A 9,893-nucleotide genomic window follows, 5' to 3' on the forward strand; every position below is an offset into this window, starting at 1 on the left:
GGTTATCACGTAGTATTCTATTTACTCTATAAACGTCAATGAAATACCAATTAGCTCTCTAGTGGAATTTTCTTGAATTGTTTTTTCTCCTTTTCGTTCCTTGCAAACAAAGTTGAGGTCATAAATAGCCTCTTCGTAAGAATGTCAGTGCTATCGTCAGACACATCTGTGAATCTGAATCCGCCATTCAGAAACTGTGCAAAAGGCGCAATTCAGTGCTCAACAAACACAAAAGCAACATCTTCATTTTTATCTGAAAGCCTACCTGGTATTTTATTGGTGTTTCTATACTAATTTGTTCTTATTGACTGGGTGGGAGGGCCAGACGTAAAAAATGTTTGGTTCTCAGCCATGACGCATGGACCTAACTTCGATCAGTCCGTAAATACCATTTCTAACTGAGTATGACCATATGGCCAGGTCTTTAGACTAGTAACCGAGAAAAAAAAAACATCATGGAAACGAAGAAGTAAAAACCATCAACCATAACAACAATAACAAAGCAAAATACACCACCAAGCTGAAAAAAAGACAAAAGAAAAAAACTCAACAACAACAACACATGTTTATATCTGATAAATAAGTTTTGTTATTATACACTGTAGTCACCATCTGTCTTCTCATTGGCTAAACGCACACAGTTAAATCTGGGAAACAGCGCAACCTACAGATTATTCACTAATCTGTACCTAGAGATCAGTGAATAATCTGTAGGTTGCCGCGCAATGCATGATTTCCGGTGGAGCAATGTCAAGTTCACGGACGGCGAAGTAAGAATGACCTCTCGATTCGCTTCGTCGACCCAGCGAGAAATTGAGAACTGTACTTGAAGATAAAGATTCGGAAAATATTAAGAGATCGACAGTTTTCTTCAATGATACTTTCTTTAGAACTACATCTAATTTTTCTGCGCTTGATTGTTTTTATGAAAACGGTAAAAATGTGTTTACCACATAGTTATACATTTTTAAGTGTTCCAAAATAAACTGTGTTCGCTGCGATAACGCGTTTGGCGTTATTTTCTTTAAAACAATGTATAATAAAACAATGATTGGATGAGGTTTTTGTGATATCCGGAATAATCAAGGTCTCGGTTAGTGTTATCAGCCGAAGCCGAAGGCTGAGGCTGATAACACTTACCTCGACGGTGATTATTCCGGATATCACAAAAACCTCATCCCATAATGGTTCATAAATAGACGAGACATTGTGAGCTGGCCACTCTCTGGAACATAAAGAAATTCTAGAGCTGTTGTTTCGAACGTTAGTCAATCGTCAGCGCGAATAGTTGAAAATTTTCTGACGAAGGGCTAACGCTTGAAACGTTCGCTTTAGAAACTTTTTACGATTGGTGATTCACATTATCAACTCATTTGATAAAACCATATTATCTTATAATAGCCCCCAACGACGCAGCACCCACTTTACAGATCTCTATGTGCTATGTTAAAGCCGACAGAGAGAGCGATCTATGTTCTCCCACCGAGATCGGCATTCAATTAAGACACAAAAACGGAATATCTATCTTTTTGGATTAACAAATAGAGGAGCCTTGACTGTGCTCTGTTCTTTTGCAAAGCACGCAGGGAGCAGCTATAGCGGGAGAAAAGCGCAGGAAAAAACTCGAGACGTAGTCGAGTGTTTCTCGTTGCATCTTTGTAGAAAGAAATCTGTAGAATTCCCCACGCATTTGTTTCAATTTTCAGAAGAAATCTTAATTCCAAAGCAAACAAAAGTGTTGAATTTAGCACTTTTGCTTGGAGTTTTTTAGTCTTATGACGAAATCTGAAAGCAAATGTTCAGTGCAATCCAGCCGAGTTGTAGCTTATAAAAACACGTAAGTTTTTTCACGCGACAATTACAAAACAAACTGTTCAGGGTGTGTGTTTGCTGAAAGAACGTCGACAGCCGAATTCAAAGGAACAAGAAGACTGCTCGAAAAGACAGCGCCGTAAAACTCGGTTGCTCTAACTGATGTGGCCTTCCACTCCACGCATCGGAAAGGATATCATAGTAAGCTCCCAGTTCTACCCACTCGAGGGGCGGGGTGTAGTGAAACTGGTTGGTCTGATCATTATTTTACTTTTTTCAGCTGACCTCGGATGTCCTAGAGGGCAGTGGCATGCAGTGCTATTGTACCACCACCCTATCCCACATTTCTTCACACACGTATACCCTGTATGGCCATTGCTATCTTGATCTCCAGTAGTAAATGTTTGCCCATTGGAATCTTTCAATGGCCCCCAATCGCTGGTCACTACTGCCTAAGCAGTGTTCATTACTGCGAAGATCGGTGGGGTGGAGAGGAGGAGGAAGAGGCTTACGCGTTACAGGCCCAGATAAGTTTGTTTGTTTGTTTGTTTATTTGTTTTCTTTTGTTCTTTAACCTCAGCTTAACCACGTTAAAAGGTGGAAGTAAATCTTGATTACGATTCTTGTCCGCTAGCCTGATGTAGAGATCATTATAAAAATAACGACGGGGAATTGTGAGGGATGTGACTTCAATAATACCTTAGCCAACCACTTGAGCCAAAGGAGTACAGCTTTGCTCACGCTCTTTTTAATCGAGCGAACCTGTGAGATATGAGTCTCAGATCACTTCTTTTAGCACACGAAGATTGAATAGAGTCATTCGAAGAAATGTATACGAGAGTATAAAAGAATGGTTCTTTAGCGCTGATCAATATCATTCAGTAAGCAAATATTCGACTGGAGCGAGGGCGCCAGCTCAAGGCAGCTACTAGAAACGAGGAAACTCTTTTGTTGAACGATAAGACATCATTATGATCTTACCTTGGCAGGTGTATCCATCTCCAGTGAATCCAGGATCACAAGAGCAGTTGAATGATCCCTCAGTGTTTGTACAAGTGGCGCTGCCCTTGCTGCCGTTATGGGCATTGTTAACGCACTCATCGATGTCTGAAATGGAATCAACAAACCATACTCATGCACTGAGGTTGTAGAGATGAAAGGGAGGAGAAATTATACGATCATCACCTTCCGAACGATATTAGATTACCATTTATGTTGCCTTTGTTTCGGCTAGTTCTAGGCACTTTCCGCGCTGATACGGCAAAGCATCTCTGTACGGTACCTGTGTAGTTGTCTCCATCACCACTGAATCCTGGTTTACAAATGCACTTGAATGATCTCTCAAAATTGTTACAAGTGGAGGTTTTATTGCTGCAGTTGTGGCTGTTTTGAGAACACTCGTCGATGTCTGAAATGAAATCAGTAGTCCATATTAACTATGCTGATAGAGAATAACATTGAAAATGAGCTGAGAACTGGCTTTGCAAACTGAGAAAAACCGCAGGGTGCTCTTAACAAAAACAGGGACCCCTAACCTCACACTTAATGCAGGCTGGCTCAAACTCTTTCTGTCAAAACCATAAGATTTACTTAGTACATGAGTTTGCATCCGAAAGCTATACATTGTTTAGGAGCGTTCTTACGGAGAAAGACTAGCGATGGAATTATATCTATTTAAAAACAGCTGGATTTTACCTTCGCATTTATGTCTATTCCCGCTGAATCCAGGATAGCTAGAGCAGTTGTGAGATCCCTCGGTATTTGAACAGTTGGCGTTCTCGCTACAATTGTGGTTTTGAAGACACTCTTCTATGTCTGAAATGGAAGTAAAAGAACGCTCTCTTGATCATTTTCGTGGATGAAAAGGAGGGTAGGGGAGTGATAGGCTACTGTCAAATGCAAAACCGATTCAACCACCTGTTAATCCAGTTCTACAGGGAGAATAGTAAGTAAAGGTGTGGTCTGATCGTCCGGGTGAGTGTAGTCCTGAGAAGGACTGCTGTCGGTGGTAGTGACTGACGTTTCGACAACCTGTGCGGAAGTCATCATCAGAGTCAAGTGAATGATTGTTGTCAGTAGAATGTTCTTATTCCAGTTCGTGTGAAATGATCGGTTGGTTTTGCCGTGATGTTATTGGCTGTAAGACTCAAGTGACGTAAGTCGGTCGTGATTGGTCTGTTTCGATCTGTCGGTAAAGTTAGGTCGTTCTTTTTCGGTCGTTTGTGATGTTTATGTCGTGAATGAGTCGTTTGTATGGAGCGGGTAGTTGTTGACATCTGTTTAGGGGAGTCTGTTCTAAGTTAGTAAACCAGCTTTCCAGAGTCAGTCGTTGAAAATAGTCAGTGCTGTAGATCTAATCGTTATAAATTTTAGGCCCATCTTGCCCGCTCGGGATAGTCCGTTTTGATCCCGCGCAAGAAAAACATTGTGTGTAATCGTAGTCGTTGGACAATGTTGGTGGTGGAGACGCGAAGAGCGACAGATGACAGTCAAAACAAAGGAAACATGACCGACTGTCGTAAAAATATTGTGCAGCAAACATAGTTCCTTTTTTTCTGGCTCGCGAAATAAAGAAGTCATCTTTAATTCTAAATAAAGCGAAATATTTTTCCTAAATAAGGAATATTCTGTTGACCGAGCTTGTTGTTCAAGAGGGCTCATTTAGCCTCACTCTCCGAGTTTGTTTCTTTGTAGTACTCAACTTCGTCTTGGTCCACAAAAGCGCAGAAAGAACTCAGCCATGTCCTACAGTCTTCATCTCACGCCCTGATCAGTAACGTATAACTATATCATCGCTAGCATCGCTCTGATTGGCTACCGAAGCAAGCAAGATGGGCCCATCCTTCCCACGCGGGATAGCTCGCTTTGATCTCGAGCACAAGTTCTTGATTCCTGAGCAATGTCGGTGATGGAGACGCAAAAAATGGCAGACGACAGTCAAAACAAAGAAAACAAAAACGGCTCTTGAGTTTACATCGCTAAAAACACATTTGGCTTTCTTCTCTGTCTCACAAAGTGAACATGGCATTCTTAATTCTTTATAAAGCGAAATGTCTTTGCAATATAGTAAATCCCTTTTTGACCAAGCCTGTTCTATCAGGATGGCTGGATATATATAAGATTCGTAATCTTGTCAAAGGAACTCAGCCAATATCCAGTGATCTTGACCTCACGCTTCACCAATAACGCAGAATGATCATGCACTAAATGATATCAGATTGCCATGCATATTGATTTTGTTTTGGGCAGGTTTGTAGATTTTTCGCAAAGACATGTTCTGAACACAGTTTAGTACGTACCTGTGCAGTTGTGTCCGTCACCAATAAATCATGGTTTACAAACGCACTTGAATGCTCCCACGATATTAGAACAAATGGCGGTTATGTTGCTGCAGTTGTGAATGTTTTGAGAACACTCGTCAATGTCTGAAATTAAATCAGAAGCACATCACTCATAACAATAAAGAGTAAAAAAAAGGAGGGTATCGAAATAGGGCTTCCAATTTAAAAACCATAGGGTTCTCTTAGTTAAAGAAAATTAACCTCACTTCCAGTAATGGGTGGCTAAAAGGCACTCTAACTCTTGAGGAAAAGACATGCCATGTACTTCTTTTAAATCATTCCATTTCAGGTACCCATCAGCAGACCTCTCGCAGGCTCGCGATGCGCGACGTCCCATGCTCTCCCGGGGAAGAGGAAACGCAAATGAAGTTGCAGTTAAACTCAACGGAAATTATTCCATTAAGGCATGGTATACTCTATTCAATGCTAAAGGTATTTTTGATTTAATATCTTTACAACAAAATCACTCAGATTTAATGCTGAACAGGCACATTGGTTACAAAGCTAATATTCTTTTAAAGGATAAAAACTGTAACTGAAACATCAGTGAATGCTCATTGGTCCATATAAATTCGCAGGTGGATGCATTCTCACCCAATTCTAAAATTTTAAAGTTTATTTGACTTTCTGAACTTTTACTCATGCCTACCTAGACAGGCGTTGCAACTTTTGAAGCAGTTGCGCAGCATATATTGTTGATTTTTTGTGCATTCACCGGTTGATGCCCAGTATGTACATTGGTGGTTTTTATCCTCACTTCTTCATGCCAGGTTATCCGTCTGCCGAACTTTTGTTTTTTACAATATTTTGTCTCCCACTCGTTCCTTCATAAATTAATTTCTTATAAACCTGCGTTTCTTCGGTTGCGGGAAGATTTGAGGCAAGTTAGGGAAACGTGGGCACCTTCTCTTCTTTGATTACACCGTCATCAAATCTCCGCCAGGTTTATCGCCTTTTTGCAGGGAGGTTGGCAAGTTTACTTGCTCAAAATCTCGCGCTCTTAAAAATTAACAATTACTGGACGAATTTGAGCAAAATATCGTGATTTTCCCGTGGAGAGCAGATCAATTATTTGCCTCAGCCTTCGGCTTCGGCAAATAATTGATCTGCGAGACACTGAAAAATCACGATATCTTGCGATAACCGAGTTCAGTAATTGTTTTATCATTCGATCACCGAGTTTTTTTTCAATTTTTGAAGGGAACCGGCAAGCAAGTTTGTTGTCAATTTTTTGGGGGAAGCGGCAAGCGCGCACTGCTGGCAGAAATTAGATGGCTTCCTTCTCAGCTAAATAATTTATTCTGTGGACTTTAAATTGTAAGTACAGTCAACTGTTAAATAACAAAATGTATGCCTTCAAATGGCTGAAACCTCCATGAACAAGTTCACAGACTTCAAGGATTTGAAATCCGAAAAAAAAAATCTCGGGGAAGCGATCGCGATCTACCATTTCACACAAGAGTGACCACAAGAGGGACTACAAGAGCGTGGTTACTATTGCGCATGAGCAGAATATTATTTGCAGCAATAACGGAATAAGACGGTATTACGCATGAGCAGACCATTATTTGTAGGCAGTTATTTGCAGGTCACGTGGTGGGCTTCCAGCCAATGAAAATGGGGGAAAAATCCATCGAATGATAATATGAAATACCTGTGCTGTTATATCCATTACCTCTGAAAGCAGGATTACAGGAGCAGTTGAACGATCCCTTGCTATTAGAACAAGTGGCGCTGTCCTTGCTACAATTGTGGATATTTTTGGAGCACTCGTCGATGTCTGAAATAAAGTAACAGTTGTGTTTAGTGTCGTGACAAACAAAAAATTACGAGCAGAGGAGCGACCCCTTGATATTTTTGCAAGTGGCACAGTCCTTACTGCAGTTATGGGTATCGTTAAGACAGTCATCGATGTCTGAAATGAAATCAACTGACCATACTCATACACTGAGGCTGCAGTGATAAAAGGGAGGAGGAAGTGCTCCAATATACTAGTATCATCTTGATTGTCTTTGTCTCAGCTATTTATATAAGTTTTTTTTTTTGCGCTGATATGACAAAGCGTTATGTTATGAATACTATTCGGTACCTGTGCAATTGTTTCCGTCACCACTGAGTTCTGGTTTACAAGAGCACTTGAATGATCCCTTAGTATTGTTACAAGTGGCAGTTATATTGCTGCAGTTGTGGCTGTTTTGAGAACACTCGTCGATGTCCGTATCATGAAAAGTGGCTCAAATTTGATGACAATAGGCTTTGTTAGACAAGCGAAAAATGACCCTATATGGCCATTTTTGAACAATGGTGCAACAGCCTCAGAAAACTCGAGGGATTTGTCGAAGTCTCCGATTAGCATACGAGCGGGAAATTTAAACGCTCGGAAAGACTAGACTTTAGTTTAGAACTATGACGACTTTATTTTAGAACTATGACCGTTTCTGGACAAAGATTTATACGGAGAGAGGTGGTCTGAATGAAACTCAACGTATTTTGATTTCTCGATGTGTGCATTGCCACATTAGTCTGAAGTTAAATCATTAGCCCTCATCAATTACAGTATTAAGAATAACAACGAGGAAGGTATCGAAATTGGGCTTCCAATCTGAGTGTGTTTTAAAGAAAAGGAACTTTTAACCTTACACTCAATGTGAGAGGTGTGGTGGCCTCATATTTAGTGTGCTCGACTCTGACTTTCATGGTGCCTTGCTTTACCCGGGTGTTTAAATGGGTAGCGGCGAATTTGATACGGGAGGGGGGGGTGCTTTATGGGATAACCTTGCATCCCATCCATGGGTGAGTGGAAATACTCGTGGTCGCTTCATGCTATGGAAGCCGGAGTTAAGTGCAGGTCGGATGAACCACTTGGCTCATAGACAGACTTTACCTTAATGGCTAGTCCGTCATTTCGGTAAAGTCCTACTCTAATGTTAAGGTGCTGGAGTTGAGATCGGAGGAAGCTTCCCACGAGTTCGCATGTTTCGGCGCCGTCGAAGCTTCCCATGGTGACGTCGAATGTAGTGTTGCCTTTCTTTTGCCAGGGTTGGTTCTTGTGGATTAGGATGGAGCTTTCTGCGTAGATTATGATGTTTCTTCCGTCAGCGATGATGTTATCGTATAGAAGTCGAGTGCTTTGTTAAGGAGGTCTTGGCTGACAATGGGGTAGAATTCTTCAATGTCGAAGCAAATGAAGCTGGAGAATTGATGGTTTTGAGCAGATTTATTTTGAACCAGTTAAATACGGATGCGGTGTTTTTCCATTGGTTGAAGTTGGAAGTTTTTGCGATGTTGCTGTTAATACGGCCGAGGATACCTTTGCTGCCTTTGCCTATCTCGGATTTCGTAGGGTTGATTAGTCTGCAGGTCGGTTTTTTTTGTGAAATTTGGCTTGTTTTCTTTAAGTGTTATGAATGCGTCTTTGTTAGCTGTAGTGTCCACTCTGTCGTCGATTCCTAATTTTGTCGCGATGTCTTTGTTTTGTTTATGGATGGCTTGTGTGGTCTCGGGTTGTGCTTTCTTGTAGGACTTCGTGATGTTCTTTTCTATTGGGTCGTTGTACTTGGAGGACTCTAGTCTGTAAAAGTTCATAGTTTTGTCAGCGGCTATTAGTAGCTTGAGCTCAGTTTTGATGGAGTCCGTGTCTTCTTTTAGCTTGTTAAGGAAGGAGTTGTTACCTTGCTTGAATTTTACGCACTAGATCATCTTTAGCATGTCATCTTCGAAATCTTTAAGCTCTTCAATGAGGAGTGGTTTCTTGTGCTTTCTTTTAGGACTTCGTGATGTTCTTTTCTACTAGGTCGTTGTACTTGGAGGACTCTAGTTTGTAAAAGTTCATAGTTTTGTCGGCGGCGATTAGTTGCTTGAGCTCAGTTTTGATGAAGTCCGTGTCTTCTTTTAGCTTGTATTTTACGGACTAGATCATCTTTAGCATGTCATATTCGAAATTTTTAAGTTCTTCAATGGGGGGGGAGGGGTGGTTTCTTGGTAGACTTGAAGCCGTAGGTTTCTTTGGAGCACGGTGTTGTGTCGGGGTTGAGAAAGAGGTGGGCTTTCCAGCGCATTCTGTGGAGAAATTGTTCGGTCTTTTCGATGAGCCTTTGTAGGTAGTCGTTGCGTGGTGGTAGAGGAATATTCTTCGTTAAGTATCTGAGGTTTAATTTTTCCATTGCGAATTATCTTATATACAGTGCTCGACAAGACTAAACTTGGAGCGGCCATAAAGTGTAGAACGTAGATATTCGTAAAACAATGCTCAATACATTAATGTAGAGCGAAGTATATGTTTGTGGAGGAAAGAAACAAATAAAGTACGCTTTCATCCCGACAAGCCTGTTTCGTGGTTGCCCACTCATCAAAGGATTTAATAAGAATATTCTTTACCATTGCTTCTTATATACAAAATATGAATATGAAAGAGAGCATCGGGCGGCGACGACGGGCCAGCTTCACAGTCTTGTAAAACAAGAACGTTTTTAACCCGCTCTCTCGGTAGTTTGCTCTTTGAAAAGATATTCAATGAAGTGAAACAAATGCAAGAACCATGAATTTCCCATCTCTAGTGCTTTTAGGTTCTTGCAGAGCCAAAACTGTGAAGTTTTACTGTTATCGTCATTCATTATTAATCAAAATTGGACGGGAAAATAAGTTTCTTAACTGCTCCCGTTTTCTATTTTCTTCAAATATTATGCGCATGAAAAATTCCTATTAGCAAGCCCCTTGCTTTGTAGAGTTTTGAAAGAGAAA

The sequence above is a fragment of the Stylophora pistillata genome, chromosome 2, assembly GCF_964205215.1.
Source record: "Stylophora pistillata chromosome 2, jaStyPist1.2, whole genome shotgun sequence".
NCBI lineage: Eukaryota > Metazoa > Cnidaria > Anthozoa > Scleractinia > Pocilloporidae > Stylophora > Stylophora pistillata.